The following is a 14,012-nucleotide window of genomic DNA, read 5'->3' on the forward strand; positions in this document are numbered from 1 at the left end:
AAGCCACAGGGGCCAAGGTCAGTTCTAAGGAATTCAATCCCAACCCTTCACTTCAGGGGTTGGAGTTGAGGATCTAGTTTGGTGGACTTAGTCTGCCTGCAGGGAGCTCCTTGGCAGCTGTGTGTTGGCACAAAGCACTGCAGGCAGTGTAGGAAATAATAATTTCAAGGGCTCTCAAACTTCAGCTTCTGCACTTAGTTAGCTTGGCATCCAGTCAGCTGGTGGACAATGAATGCAGCTGGCAGCAGTGTATCTCGTTACAGACCCCCACTGGTACCTTGGGTTGAAACTGCCCTAGACCATCACCAGCCACTTGTAGAATCCCAGGCTGCCTGCAGAGAAGTCCCTCAGCTTAATTGTAAATGCGTCGCCCCCATCGTCCAATTTTCCAGGGCCCGTCACTTAGAAATGCTAATGCTCTTTATTGTAGCACGCACTGGATAATAGCATTTCTCAACATCTGGTTTCATTTAAAATTTCTTAGCTGCCTTTTGCGCACGCCGCTCGATAATGATCCTGTTCCAGACTTACCAAGCGGGAGGATGGGAAGTGGCAGTCCAGAGCCAGAACAAAACAACAACAAAAGATTATTAATGAATATTTGCAGCTGCTGGTGGGACTTGGTGACCGTCTGCCAGCACCGTGACAGGCTTCATCTTGTAAAATGTACCTGTGATAAATATCAACTAGGAGTGATTAGCAAGAGGTTGTTAATTCATGAACGGGCTTTGCACACAAGCCACAAAGTAATTTGATTTCCAGAGGCTGCAAAATGCATTATTTCTTCTCTTCTTCCCCCCGAAAGAAAAACTGGAAGCCTGAGCTAATAAAACAGCAACTGTTGCAGCTACTCACCTCTTTTACGACCAAAGGCTGTTCAGCCTCGAAAGAAAAAGAACTTAATGAAGTACTTGATGGAGTTTTTCCAATTTATGAAGGACACAGTGAAAGCTGATGTGTCCCTCCTGGATTCTTACTGGGAGAGTGTGGGGATCTGGGAATTTTGGAGGGTAATAGACTTTATGCAGCATTAATAATAATAGTAAAAATATAAAATAAAAAGCTTTACTACCGTACAGTGGCTGAGAAGAAGTGAGGAAGGCACTGGATTTGGGACTCAGTTCATTGCTCTGCTACTGACTCCCTATGAGACCTTGGGCAAATCAATTAAACTCTTGCGTATCAGTCCCGCTATGTGCAACGTCGGCTAATACATCTTCCTTTCTATGGTATTCAGCTGAGACCTATTACTTTGGTATCTGGGCACCTAAGAGTATTTTAGTGTATTTGTCCTCCCAGTACCCTATGAGATTGTGTGGTACTCATAGCCCCATGTGACAGGTGGGGAACAGATACAGAGAGGTGAAGTGACTTGCCCCCACAGGGAATCTACTGCAGAGCAATGTCCTAACCACTAGACGATCCTTCCTATTTTCTGTTCCTGTTTAAACTGTAAGCTGTCTGGGGAAGGAACTGTTTCTATGTGGTTGTCTAGCCCACAAGTGAGTGTGTTACAGGCCCCTTTATGCCCTGTGATACAGACCTGGACTCTTTAGTTCACGCTGTAGGAGTTCAGTTTTCTAGCTCTAGACCTCCCTGGTTCAGTTCCTGCAGTGTCAGCCAAGAGGGTGGCTTTCATGCTTGCATAATGCCCAGTATAACTGGGGGGGGGGGGTGTTATGCTTTTGTCATAGTAATTAAGCATTCTGTGAGCCTGTGTTGGCATGTTTATACCCTAGTACTCTTTCTAGTGCTCCCACCAGTGCTAACAATGGTTGAAAAGTTGTTTAGGGGGTAGAAGTCCTAGAGTTAAACAAAGGCTTTTATGGTTAAAGAGAATACTGGCAATTACACTAGATAGGCCAAACAGTGCATTTCAGATGGATATAAGCCTTCATGCTTCAACCACCTGCTAATTGATGGAGGGTCAGGTAGCAGTATACCTGATGGGCAGGTTAGTCCATGATTGTCCAGTTCACGGTTCTTTGCACCTTCCTTTGAAACATCTGGTACTGGCTGTCCCAGAGACTGGATACTGGTCTAGCTGGATCACTGGTCTGATCCAGCTAGATCCCATTCTCATTATATTCAGAGTTTTCTCCCTTCTCTCCATTTAAATGAAGCACAAGAAATTTGGCTCACAGAGGGGAAATATGTCTTTTCTGTTTCCCTCTCCAAAGCTCTGTCTCGACACATGTGGAGCAGGAGCAGAAACAATGTTCGTGGAGTAGGTTCTGACAGTTTGGTGCCGAGGGGAAACCTGTGCTTCCATTTCCAGCCCTGTCGCCCACGGGTGAAGCAAGCTGAGCAGAGGAGTTCATGAGGATCAGCAAGGGAAAGGAAAACAATTTGATCAAGGGGCCCTGGAGCCAAGCGCATGGAGAGTGGGGCTGGTGGGGTTTTTCAGTTTTAATCAATGTCAAGTTGATTTTATTTTTAGAGAAGTGCAGATATTAAACAAAAAAACATTACCTGCAGGTATTCCCAGAGGAGGCCCCCACCAGCTATTCACTGCTGCGCATCCTGGCCAAATCTTTCCCAAAGCTAATTGCACAAAGGGTGGATGACGTGGAGTCATATAACATGGGACAAACATTTTACCTCCATGTATTAACACAGGAGGCAGGAGGGTATTTTCTTCTCATTTCAAATCAATTTTCTTCCTTTTTTAAAAAAAATAATTTCATACCGAAACTGACCTCGTCTCCAGCATCAATATATCCTGGGATATTGCCCCCATACTCCTTGTCCAGGCTGGGAGCCATAGCAGGGGAGCAGCCTGGTGTTCAGACTCCATGGTCTGTTCAATCCTTAACCCTCTCTGCTGAGATTACTAGCAACAATGCCAGTTGGTATTAGCTGTGATGCTACATAGGCATTGCCAGACTGGCTCAGACTCAAGGTCCATGTAGTCCAGTACTGATAGTGGCCAGCATCAGATACTTCAAAGAAAGGTGCAAGAAACCCCTCCTTTAGCAGAGGTGGGATAATTTGGCACCCTTCGCCCCCCCTCCTTTTCCCCCCTCCTGCGAAGGTCTCTTCTTGATCCTTAATAGAGATCAATTTAAGGCCCAAAATCTGAGGTTTTATCTTCCTTCCAAACTTTTTTTTTATTTTTAGCATCAACTGTTCTGACTCCAGATTTTCTCATCATCTATGCAAATGTCCAGTTGGAATCTTCCTAAACTCTTGGTCATAGAGACATGTGGTGGCACTAGATTACATGCTATTTTGGGGAGGTAGACACTTGTTCCTGTAAGAACCAGACTGAGACACTACCAAATGAATGTCCCATTGGCCTTCAAACAAGTTTTCTGTGCCTCCATGCAGGAGATAGGTCCTGTGAGTGCCAAGTAACTCCTTTCTCTGAAAAATGTCCTAGTCCTGTTCCCCCTGCCTAAAGCCCAAGTTCTTTCCTGTTAATACCCGGAACATTTTTATAATCAGAATCACTCCAGCAAAAAAAAAAATCTAGTAAAAATTGTTTGTTTTTTTTGCCTTACACCAGAGAATATGAAAACAAGAATCTTGCTAACATTTCCCTCCAATTTCCTGTGCTTCTGAGTGAAAGGTGGCATGTGGTGGGGTATGCACCCACACCAGCCTGGACAAGCTTAACAAGGGCCTGAGAGGCCAATTAGGTCACCTGGTCTCATCTGAGAGGAGGGCCAGGGTTCACTGAGAGTGAAGCCTGGCCAGAGCTATAAAGCCAAGAAGCTGAGAATAGGAGAGGGATGCAGGGGAAGGAGGCTGCAGTCAGTCTCTGGGGAGAGGGAAGCCAGCAGGGACAAGAAAGAAGTCCAGGGGGCAAATAAACTATGGGATCCTGCCTTGGAGCAAGGAGTGAAGAGGTGAAGTAGCCACAGTGAGTAGAGAAAGCTCCAGTGGTAAACCCATAAACAGACAAAAGAGAGGCTGGGCAGGAAGGAGCCCAGGGAAACAGGGATGGGGACTGAGCAGACCAGGGCTGCTGGTTGTAGGGTCCCTGGCCTGGAACCCAGTGTAGTGGGCAGGCCCAGGTTCCCCTGCCAACCACTGCTTTAGTGGCACAGAGGGCCTGAGTTGGGGCTGAAACTGTGTGGAGACAGCATTTGGATGGAGTCCTGTTGGATTTCATAACCCTGGAAGGGATGGATTGATTGGTGAAATGCATAAGGGACTAAAAAAAAAAAAGTTCCAGGTTGTTCCAATGTATTGGCATCATTTATCCCATGGGACATTAGAGCAGAGAACTTGTGATGGGGTGTACAGAGAGCCCAGTTAGCCCATTCTGTGGCACCTGGCGAGCAGGCAGATAATTAAGGATTAGACCCAGTTGGGGTGATCCAGACTTTGTGGTTTATATAAAGGAAGGACTGGAAGATCCTAAAGCAGGCCTGGGGGAAGAGACTTCAGGGAAGAAGCCCTGAGGGTCAGCTGCTCAGGAGCCACCAGGTCTCCAGGGAGAAAGCCCTGGGAGGCCACACTCTGTAATGAAGTGAGGAAGAACTCTGCAGAGCCTGGGAAAGGGGTGAAGGACTTGCAGAGGATTGAGCCGGGCAGGGTTGGGCGACTTTGTTCTTGTGAGTTGCATGTTGTTGCCCTGGAAGGGGTGCGGCTCTTAGTATGATCTGGCCAGAAAGCCACGTCACTGCCTAGACCACCAGAGGACAAGGGTGAGGCAGAGGAGCTGCAGGGGTGGGTCTCGTCCTGAGGAGATGCTCTAGGATGGTGAGTCTGCCACAGCGTTGGCTAATCTAGAGGCTATCGTGGTATCTAGACACCCATGTACAAGAAATGTAAGCTTCAGCATAGTCCTGGTGGGAGCATATATTCTATCCTCAGTGGGGTTGTGGTCTGTAAATTGTGCCGCTTGGGTTACTTGAGGAGATTGGTGACGTTTCTTTTAATCAGGATTGATACAACCCTGTTTAATTGGGAGAGAGCCTGGAAACACCATCTATCAATTCAGCCAATGAAAAATTAGAGGAAATGGCATCCTCCCACAGGCTGGCAGGCTCCCAGACTCCTTCTCTGCACACCTCATTATCCTGTTACACTGCTGAATATGGATAGTGTTTGTTCTTAATGACGGCTAAGTGATATTAACTCTCTGCAATGTTATTTGATTATCATATTTCCAAATATTGTCTTTGCCTCCCTCTCCTGTAGTAGCAATAGAACACATTTCCATTCTCCGCCATGAGGTCAATGAGACAAACTGGTGATACCAAGACAAGGGGCATCAGCAACAAGAATCTTCTCCTCCCCACATAGTATCCTAGCTACTCTCTTCCCAACAGTGAGATAGATTGTGTTAGGGTCAGTGGATCCCATTAATTCACTGGGCATTTTACCGTTGACTTCAATGGGATCAGGAGTTGGTGCTCAGGCTGACCAGGATGAATGAAGAGGTCCTGGTAAAGATAGCATGGCAGGAGGGGGTGGTGGGAAAGAGATCCTGAGGAAAGCCAAGGAAGCAATGGATGGTTAGCAGGTAGGCCTTAGCACCACCTTGGACAGACAAAGATGGCAGGTTCTTGCATGACAGTTCAACCCCTGATGATGTGGGGATAAGGGGAAGAATAAGAAGATTGACCGATCTCACGAGGGCATCTCATTGCCTAAGATCTGGGTAAGACAAACACCTGGAAAATGTAGTAAAGGGAACAATACTGCATTAGCTGGAGGAGGGCTAGCTCTACTGTACAAAGAGAACAGGGTGGCCATGCTGGGTAGCAAAAAGGCCAGCAACAGTTTTGGTTGTAGGTCGTGGGGCTGATAAGTGATGGCCATTTGCTATCTGGTCTGAGGCAGCCCAACCACCTAAAAGCAGTCCTTAATGGGGACGGAAAATTGGTCTTCACCACTATTACCTATGGGCCAAATCCATCAGCCTTCCTCAGGTCCAGCGACTTCAGAGAGTCACATTCAAACAAGGACATTGAGATTTGACCATGTGCTTCTGTGATTGATTCTCCTGCTCTTTCTTAAAACTCTCAAGGCTTTCTGAGTCTGTCTGGTCATAGCTTTACCAGAGCTTTACCTTACTTATTGTTTGTTAGCATAGGCTCATTAAAAATTGCTACAATATCCTACAATGCAAGCCCCAAACACTACAGTAATGTTAGTGTGGTATTATAGTATAGAAAAGAAAATTCAGTAAATTATATTGCACTGCTCACTTTCACCTATTTATATCAATAAACCTCTACTTTGCATTTCTGCTGTGCTCCATCTCCAGCTACAGATTTCAAAACATTTTTTAAAAGGGACGTTACTACCATGGTGGAATCTGAAAAGTGACCAGTCATTTTTGGGTGCCCAACATGAGAGAAATTACAGGTGCCTGATTTTCACAGCATTCAATTGTTCAGTGGTTTCTGGACACTTTAAATGTCCCAAGTTTGGGAACCCCCAAATTAGAGTCCTCTAAATCACTAGTCCCTTTTAAAAATCTAGGCCCAGTATGATCCCAGTTGAATAAATGGGAGAAAACAAGGCACAGAGAGATTAAATCTGAGGCAAAGAGGATTTACCCAAGTTAGTAGCAGAACTGGGAATAGAATATAATCTTTTTCCTTCGATTACCCAATCCACTAGCCTGGCCTGTCACTCTGCTTTGGATCCTTATATGCCATTCCTGGACAGATCCCTTTTCCATGCAACATATTCCTACTATCCTTCCCCTGCCCCCCCCCCACCACCTTGTAGCTAACTGGCTCATTTTCTTCTTTTTCAGTGACTTCCAGTCCTTGCCATTAATATTATCCTCACATGTTGAACTTTGTCAAATGCTCCCTGCCCATCTGAGATACTCATGCCAATTGCATCTCACTTGTCTACCAAGCTAGTAATCTCTCCAAAGAATTCTAACAAGTTAATAAGGATTGATCTCCCTTCCCCGAGATCATGTGGACTGTTCTTAATCAACCTAGACACTTTCAAGCCTTTTCTTCCCCTTAAAAATTGGCTTCCAAATAAATACTCTTCTCACAGCTGACGGGCAGCTGACTCACCTGCTGCGTCTGCACATCCCGGATATGCATCAAGATCTCAATTCGGTAGGGCATCCCTATAACTCCAATGAGACTTAAGACTTTAACTAAGTTCAATCCTGAATCAAGATGGACCCTGAACAAGGGCTTAACTTTTGAAAAACAGGTTTGTGCCCCCACTTCCCAAAGCATCCTCTAATTTTGAGTGCTTCTGTGTTTGGGGCCCCAGTTAGGGTTGCCAACCCTCTAGGATTGTCCTGGAGTCTCCAGGAATTAAAGATTAATCTTTAATTAAAGATTATGTCATGTGATGAAACATTCATGAATACGTCCAACCAAAATTGGCAACCTTAGCCCCAGCTGGAGACACCTAGTGCCTGATTTTTCAGAAATGAAGTCAATGGGAGTGGTAGGTGCTCAGCTCTGCTGAAAATCAGGTGCAAGGAATTTCAGCATGAGCACCCAAATAACAGGGCACCCCAAATTAGTGGACATTTATGAAAACGTAGTCTTTGGCGACTTTGCCAAACCACCCAGATCTCTTTAGCCTGTGAAACCAGGATGGGCAGTCCACATCAACCAGCTTCCTTCTGAGATGCCTGGTGCCTCTTGCATGTTTCTCCCAGTCCACCCATCCTCATCCCTCAGTGTTCTCTCCCCAGACCATTTTAAGGGGCATCTCTGAGACTGAACAAAGTCTCTTGCCTTGTCACTACTACCCGATGTACTTTAAGTCCCATGTGTGCAGATTGTCACCTGGACCCTAATGCTTTTATGTCACTTTTAAGTTCCTCTAAGCTTTGATTGACCATTTCTCATTTATCCTCACACTCCTTAATTCCTCATTTGTTCTCCCTGGAGATCTGGTCCCTGACTTAGGGCAAATCCTCATCCTCCTCATTTGCAAAGACTGATGCAAAAGTAAATGTTGTTAGTAGTGTCAGTGTCAGCTCCTTATCCTCCTCTGCCTCCAATTTCCCTCTGTTGTTCTTATGTAGGCTAACTCACTGTATCCACTTATCTGCTGTGTATATATAATGGACTTTTTCTTTACTATTAGTTTAAATGCTGGGTGATTCTTCCTTGCTAGCCTTCTTTCTTTGCTCCTTTAATTATATACCACCATGTTTACCTTCTCTCCCTCTTCTAATACAACCCGCTCTCCCATTAAGCAAATATGTTTTCTTTATGTGTGCTTTTGATTAGAGATGGAGAAGAACCAAAATCCCAGATCTGAAACCCTCTGAACCTTGGGCTGTTTGAAAGCTGGATATTAATTTTGTGTTGTGGTCCACATATCGGCTTTGGATGCCAGCCGCTGACTGCGGGAGATATATATGCCAAGCAAAAAATTAGTATTAATGCATCTCTGTCCTGATACTGGCCCGCTTGGTGACCTTGGGCAAGTTCCATCACCCCTCCGTGCCTCAGTTTCTCCATCTCTTTCCAGAAGAGGTGAATTGACAATGTTTATAAAGGGCTATATAGATGTAAAATATTTCTGAGTTCAGTCATTGGCAGAGATGGAAGCGGAGCTCCAGAGATCTCCAGTTTGTAGCCCTGTTCCATACATCTAGACCCTTTGTCCTGAAAGTGTGCAGAAAAGCTGTGCGAGAGGCTGTTCCTATAATATTTCTGACAGGGAAACAAGCAGGAAATATCCGAAGTCTTCCAAGACAGCTTGTTCCTCAAAACCCACAGACTCAGTAGGTTCAGATAGTATGAATAGCTATCCCCACTTTGGAGTTAATACACCGTTACCTCGATATAACGCCACCTGATATAACACAAATTTGGATATAACGCGGTAAAGCAGCGCTCCGAGTGAGTGGGACTGTGCACTCCGGTGGATCAAAGCAAGTTCAGTGTAACACAGTTTCACCTATAACATGGTAAGATTTTTTGGCTCCCAAGGACAGCGTTATATCGAGGTAGAGGTGTATCTGAACAAGACCAAACCTCATGAATCTTTGTGGTCTCATCATCACAGCTGGAAAAAGCTGGGTTATGTATTGATTTACCTGTAAATGCAGTGCAGTAGTGTTTATTGCACAGCAATCACCTGGTGGAAACCTATTGTACTGTGGTTTAGAGCAATGCTAAATGTTGCCACTGCTTTGTAACCGTGCTTTTCCGCAAGAGGCAGTAGTTTGTCATTTTAAGATCAACGTGATAATGTGTTTTTTGAATTATAATGAAAAATCTACATTGGTGTTTGTTGTTTACCTGCGTTCTGCTTTTTTAACAACTAGCTCTAGTGATAATTACCAATTTTTTTTTGTATTTATCAACGGGAAAAAACAAGATCCTTCATAAATATCCAACTGGGCAATTATCGCCGTACTGTATGTGCTGTTTTCTATAAATGTTGAAATTCAGTAATTACCACTAGAGTCAACCATGACATTTCGAAAGCAGATACATAACAAATGGGGATGCCACGGAGTCATTAGCATTCAGATATCAAAACGGCTCTCTCCATTCTCCTTTTCACGAATCTTTCTCTCTGTTTTACAAGGAATGTTGTAGTCTCCAATTAAAATACCTCTTTTTTTCCCCTTTTCCAGATGAATTTTAGTGACCATGAAAGAAGCTGGATTGGCAGCCACAGGGCTGATGTCCTCGATATTCAAAACTGTATGTGCAAATTTTAGCTCCTCCTAAGCCATCCAGCCAATGGTCCTCAAGAGGCCATTTCAAATGGTCAGAGGGCAGGTCAATCTCCATGGCTCAATGAGACTTTAATTCCAGTTCAGCCAGTTAGACTTCCTTGGCATAAAAAGCTGTACAGATGTTGCCAGATGAACCCTCAGATGACTATCAGGATGAGGCATGACCCACCAGGATATGGTTACAGGCTGCATTTGGAGTTTGATCCCCTGTGTCCATTTGCCATTAGTGTCTGTTCTTAATTCCTTGGCAGGTTGCTCTCTAGAGCGACACCATCGCTCTCTTTTCTCCCAGGGTTGGCTTCAGTTTTTCCTTGTCACTTTGTGATGAGATGTCTTTATGGTCCCTGACAATATGAGGACACATCTTTCTCAGACTCCCTCCTACTGGGACAATGAATCAGAAAGATCTCTCTGTCTCAGTCTCTCCTCTGTCACACTAAGGTCACAGTCACTCATCTCTGGGTTCAGATGGCTTAATGTCAATTTCCACTTCTAGTTTGGGGTTACAGGTGCTTTATTTGGAGAGGGTCTGTCTGCCTTGATTTTACACATGTCAGAGTGATGCACTACCTGCTGGGGCAGATGTTCTGTGCACAGAGCTGTAACAGTTCATCTTGTAGCTGGCTGTGGTTTGTTCTTCCCAGTGAGTTGTCTAGTGGGATTTTAGGTGCTGGTCTAGTATTTGGATCATATTTTGGTTTTGGTTATTTGCTCCATTGGTTCATTCAACCCTTCGCTTTCCTGCTGCTCTGAGGGGGAAAAGATGTGTTTATGTGTAGATCAGCCATTCTCAGTCTTTGCCATATCATGTCTCCCTGTTACGAGACAAAATCTCAGGGTCCCCTCTTCCTATCTAGCCATAAAGCAGTGTATCTCAACCTGTGGCCTAAGGGCATCTTGCGACCCAATCACCATGCAGCTGTGGCCCATGTGACATCCTCAAGGCCATACAGGTAGTATATATATTGTGTGGATGTGGGCCTCCTAACATATAGAGAGCTGCATATGTGGCCCACAATGAGAAATAGTTTGAGAACCACTGCCATAAAGAAAGGGAGGGTTATGTTGACCTCCTGAAACCTGTTGGTGACCTGCATTGGGGTCATAACCCCAGAGTCGAGACCCCATGTTCTGTATTGTCCATATCACAAAACATATAACTGACAGACATTTGTTCACTGAGGCCATGTTGGGCAACTTGAATAGCCGACATAAGCAATGAAAGAGCCATCAGCTGGCAATGATTTTAAGTCCTTTCTGACCTGGCTGGATGTAAACTGGTGACCTAGAGGTGGAAGGGTCCACATGCCACCACAGATTTCCTTAGGAAGCGTATCTAGAGGTCAGAGCTCAGATGTTGGAGCCAGGACTCCTGGCTTCTTTTCCTGACTCTGCCACTGATGGGGCAGGATTAAATGGAAATTTTTTCAAACATTTTGTTAAAAACTGTCATTTTGCATTGAATTTTTTTTTAAAAATTGGAAACCCGTTGAGCATCAATTCAGGTGAATCAATCTGTGTGTGTGTGTGTGTGTGTGTGTGTGTGTGTGTGTGTGTAATTAAAATTAGGCACAGACCCATGATAATGTCCTACCTGTTGCCTGTCAGATAGGACTGCAGAGCCTTAGGAATTTGGAAGATTCATTCCTCCTCCACAGGGCTTTTCAAAAGCCTTTGTCCAGCTAACATAAGTAGCTGAATTATTTTGAAATGTATTAATCACATTCCGATCCCACAACTATTTCTGAACGCTTGCAGTTCTGCTTCGGTAATGACCTCTTGTTTACAAGTCTGGCTCTTGGAAAATGGGGCTTGACACATCCTGATCCATAGCTAATGAAATGGAGAAACTGAAACAACAGAATTGATCCCCTTATAATCTCTTAACCATGAGACATACTTGTTTCTCAATCTGTCAGTGGGTTGTATGTTAGGTATGGCCCAGATGTTATAATGAATCCATGTGCAAGAGGCACAATTATTATACACATCTCTATGACATTTCAGGTGCATTCCAGACCAGTGGATAGAAACTGGTTAGATCATCAGGCTCAACTGGTAGTGATCAGTGGCTCGATGTCTAGTTGGCAGCTGGTGTCAAGCAGAGTGCCCCAGGGGTCGGCCCTGAGGCCGGTTATGTTCAACATCTTCATTAATGATCTGGATGATGGGATGTATTGCACCCTCAGCAAGTTTGCAGATGACACTAATCTTGGGGGAGAGGTGATATGCTGGAGGGTAGGGATAGGGTCCAATGACACCTAGACAAATTGGAGGATTGGGCCAAAAGAAATCAGATGAGGTTCAACAAGGACAAGAGCAGAGTCCTCCACTTAGGTCGGAAGAATCTCATGCACTGCTACAGGCTGAGGACCAACTGGCTAAGCGGCAGCTCTGCAGAAAAAGACCTGGGGATTACAGTGGATGAGAAGCTGGATATGAATCAACAGTGTGCCCTTGTTGACAAGAAGGCTAACAGCATATTGGGCTGCATTAGTAGGAGCATTGCCAGCAGATCAAGGGAAGTGATTATTTCCTTCTTTTTGGCACTGGTGAGGCCACATCTGAAGTACTGCGTCCAATTTTGGGCTCCCCACTATAGAAAGGATGTGCACAAAATGGAGGGAGTCCAGCAGAGGGCAACAAAAATGATTAGGGGGCTGGGGCACATGACTTATCAGGTGAGGCTTAGGGAACTGGGCTTATTTAGTCTACAGAAGAAAAGAGTGAGGGGGGATTTGATAGTAGCCTTCAACTACCTGAAAGGGGGTTCCAAAGAGAAGGGAGCTAGGCTTTTCTCAGTGGTGGCAGATGACAGAACAAGGAGCAAATCTCAAGTTGCAGTAGGGGGAGGTCTAAGTTGGATATTAGGAAACACTATTTCACTAGGAGGGTGGTAAAGCACTGGAATGGGTTACCTCGGGAGGTGGTGGAATCTCCATCCTTAGAGGTTTTTAAGGCCCGGCTTGACAAAGCATGGCTGGGATGATTTAGTTAGTGTGGGTCCTGCTTTGAGCAGGGGATTGGACTAGATGACCTCCTGAGGTCTCTTCCAACCCTAATATTCTTTGATTCTATGTGTGGGGGACTGTCACTCTGGCCCTGCAACCTTGTGTGCCTTGCAATGCCTTGCTGCTGTAGCTCCCATCTGGGCTGCTCACAAACTGCCTGCCAGCATGCAAGTCACACCGTGTGTGTGTGTGTGTGTGTGTGTGTGTGACTGCAGCCTGCCAGCACACTCCAGTCACATTCTGGCTTTCACCAGCCTTGGTTACCACATTCAGAGTGACGCCCAACATACTTCCAGTCCTGGATTTCCCCGCCTCCCCCAGAAAGTGTGTATTCTGTACTGCACTGCCCAGCCCCTTCCTGGACAGCTCAGATAACAAGGTCTGTTGCCCCTGTAAAGGAATAATATACAACAACTTGGCACCTTAAAGGGAGTTACCCACACAGTTCACAATATTGGATTAATTTTAGTCAAAGAACAAAAATGTTGGTTTAACTATGAAGAGAGAGATATTAAGTGAGTGCAAGTATCAAGGCATTAAAGTCAGAAATGGTTACAAGAAAAATAAAGAATAAATGCTTCCTAGTATGAAAACTTTACAAACTAGGCTTGGCTCAAGGCGAAATTCTTATTACATGTTTCCCACGGTGTTATTGGCCAATCTTCAGGTCAGGATCCATCCTGAAGTCAATAAGCTGAATTCTTTTGTCTTGTTAAATTCAAGAGAGATGGATAGTGAGAGCTAACTTAGTTTGTTTTTTCCTCTCACTTGTATAGTTCAGACACACTTTGAAATGCCTCTTCCCTTGATAAAGTTCTTTCCAGCTGAGAGCAAGGCAACATGGAGCCTGGGAGGAGGGAGGTTTGCTAAGTTATTTGCTAAGATTCAGATGTGTTTGTTCCTGCCCCTTTTCTTGCTAAAGAATGGCTACTTGAAAGGCAATGGTCATCAGCTTTGATGACACCTGGCCAGGTGTCATAGAATATCAGAGTTGGAAGGGACCTCAGGAGATCATCTAGTCACACACCCCTGCTCAAAGAGGGACCAATCTCCAGACAGTTTTTTACCCAAGTTCCCTAAATGGCCCCCTCAAGGATTGAGCTGACAACCCTGGCTTTAGCAGGCCAATGCTCAAACTACCGAGCTATCCCTCCCCCTTGACATCTTCCTTTGTCTTTGAAAAAGAGGTTTACCAACTCCCCAGACCTGTCTGGTAAACACACTTCAGTTATGATTTCAGTGTATGTTCATAACTTTACATTTAATATTGGTACACACATTTCATTATAATATTATTGACTAGTGGGTTATTAGTGTTCGAATGATACCTCACAGGGCATATTTTGTACAAA

This window comes from Mauremys reevesii, linkage group 12 (genome assembly GCF_016161935.1).
Source record: "Mauremys reevesii isolate NIE-2019 linkage group 12, ASM1616193v1, whole genome shotgun sequence".
Taxonomy (NCBI): Eukaryota; Metazoa; Chordata; order Testudines; family Geoemydidae; genus Mauremys; species Mauremys reevesii.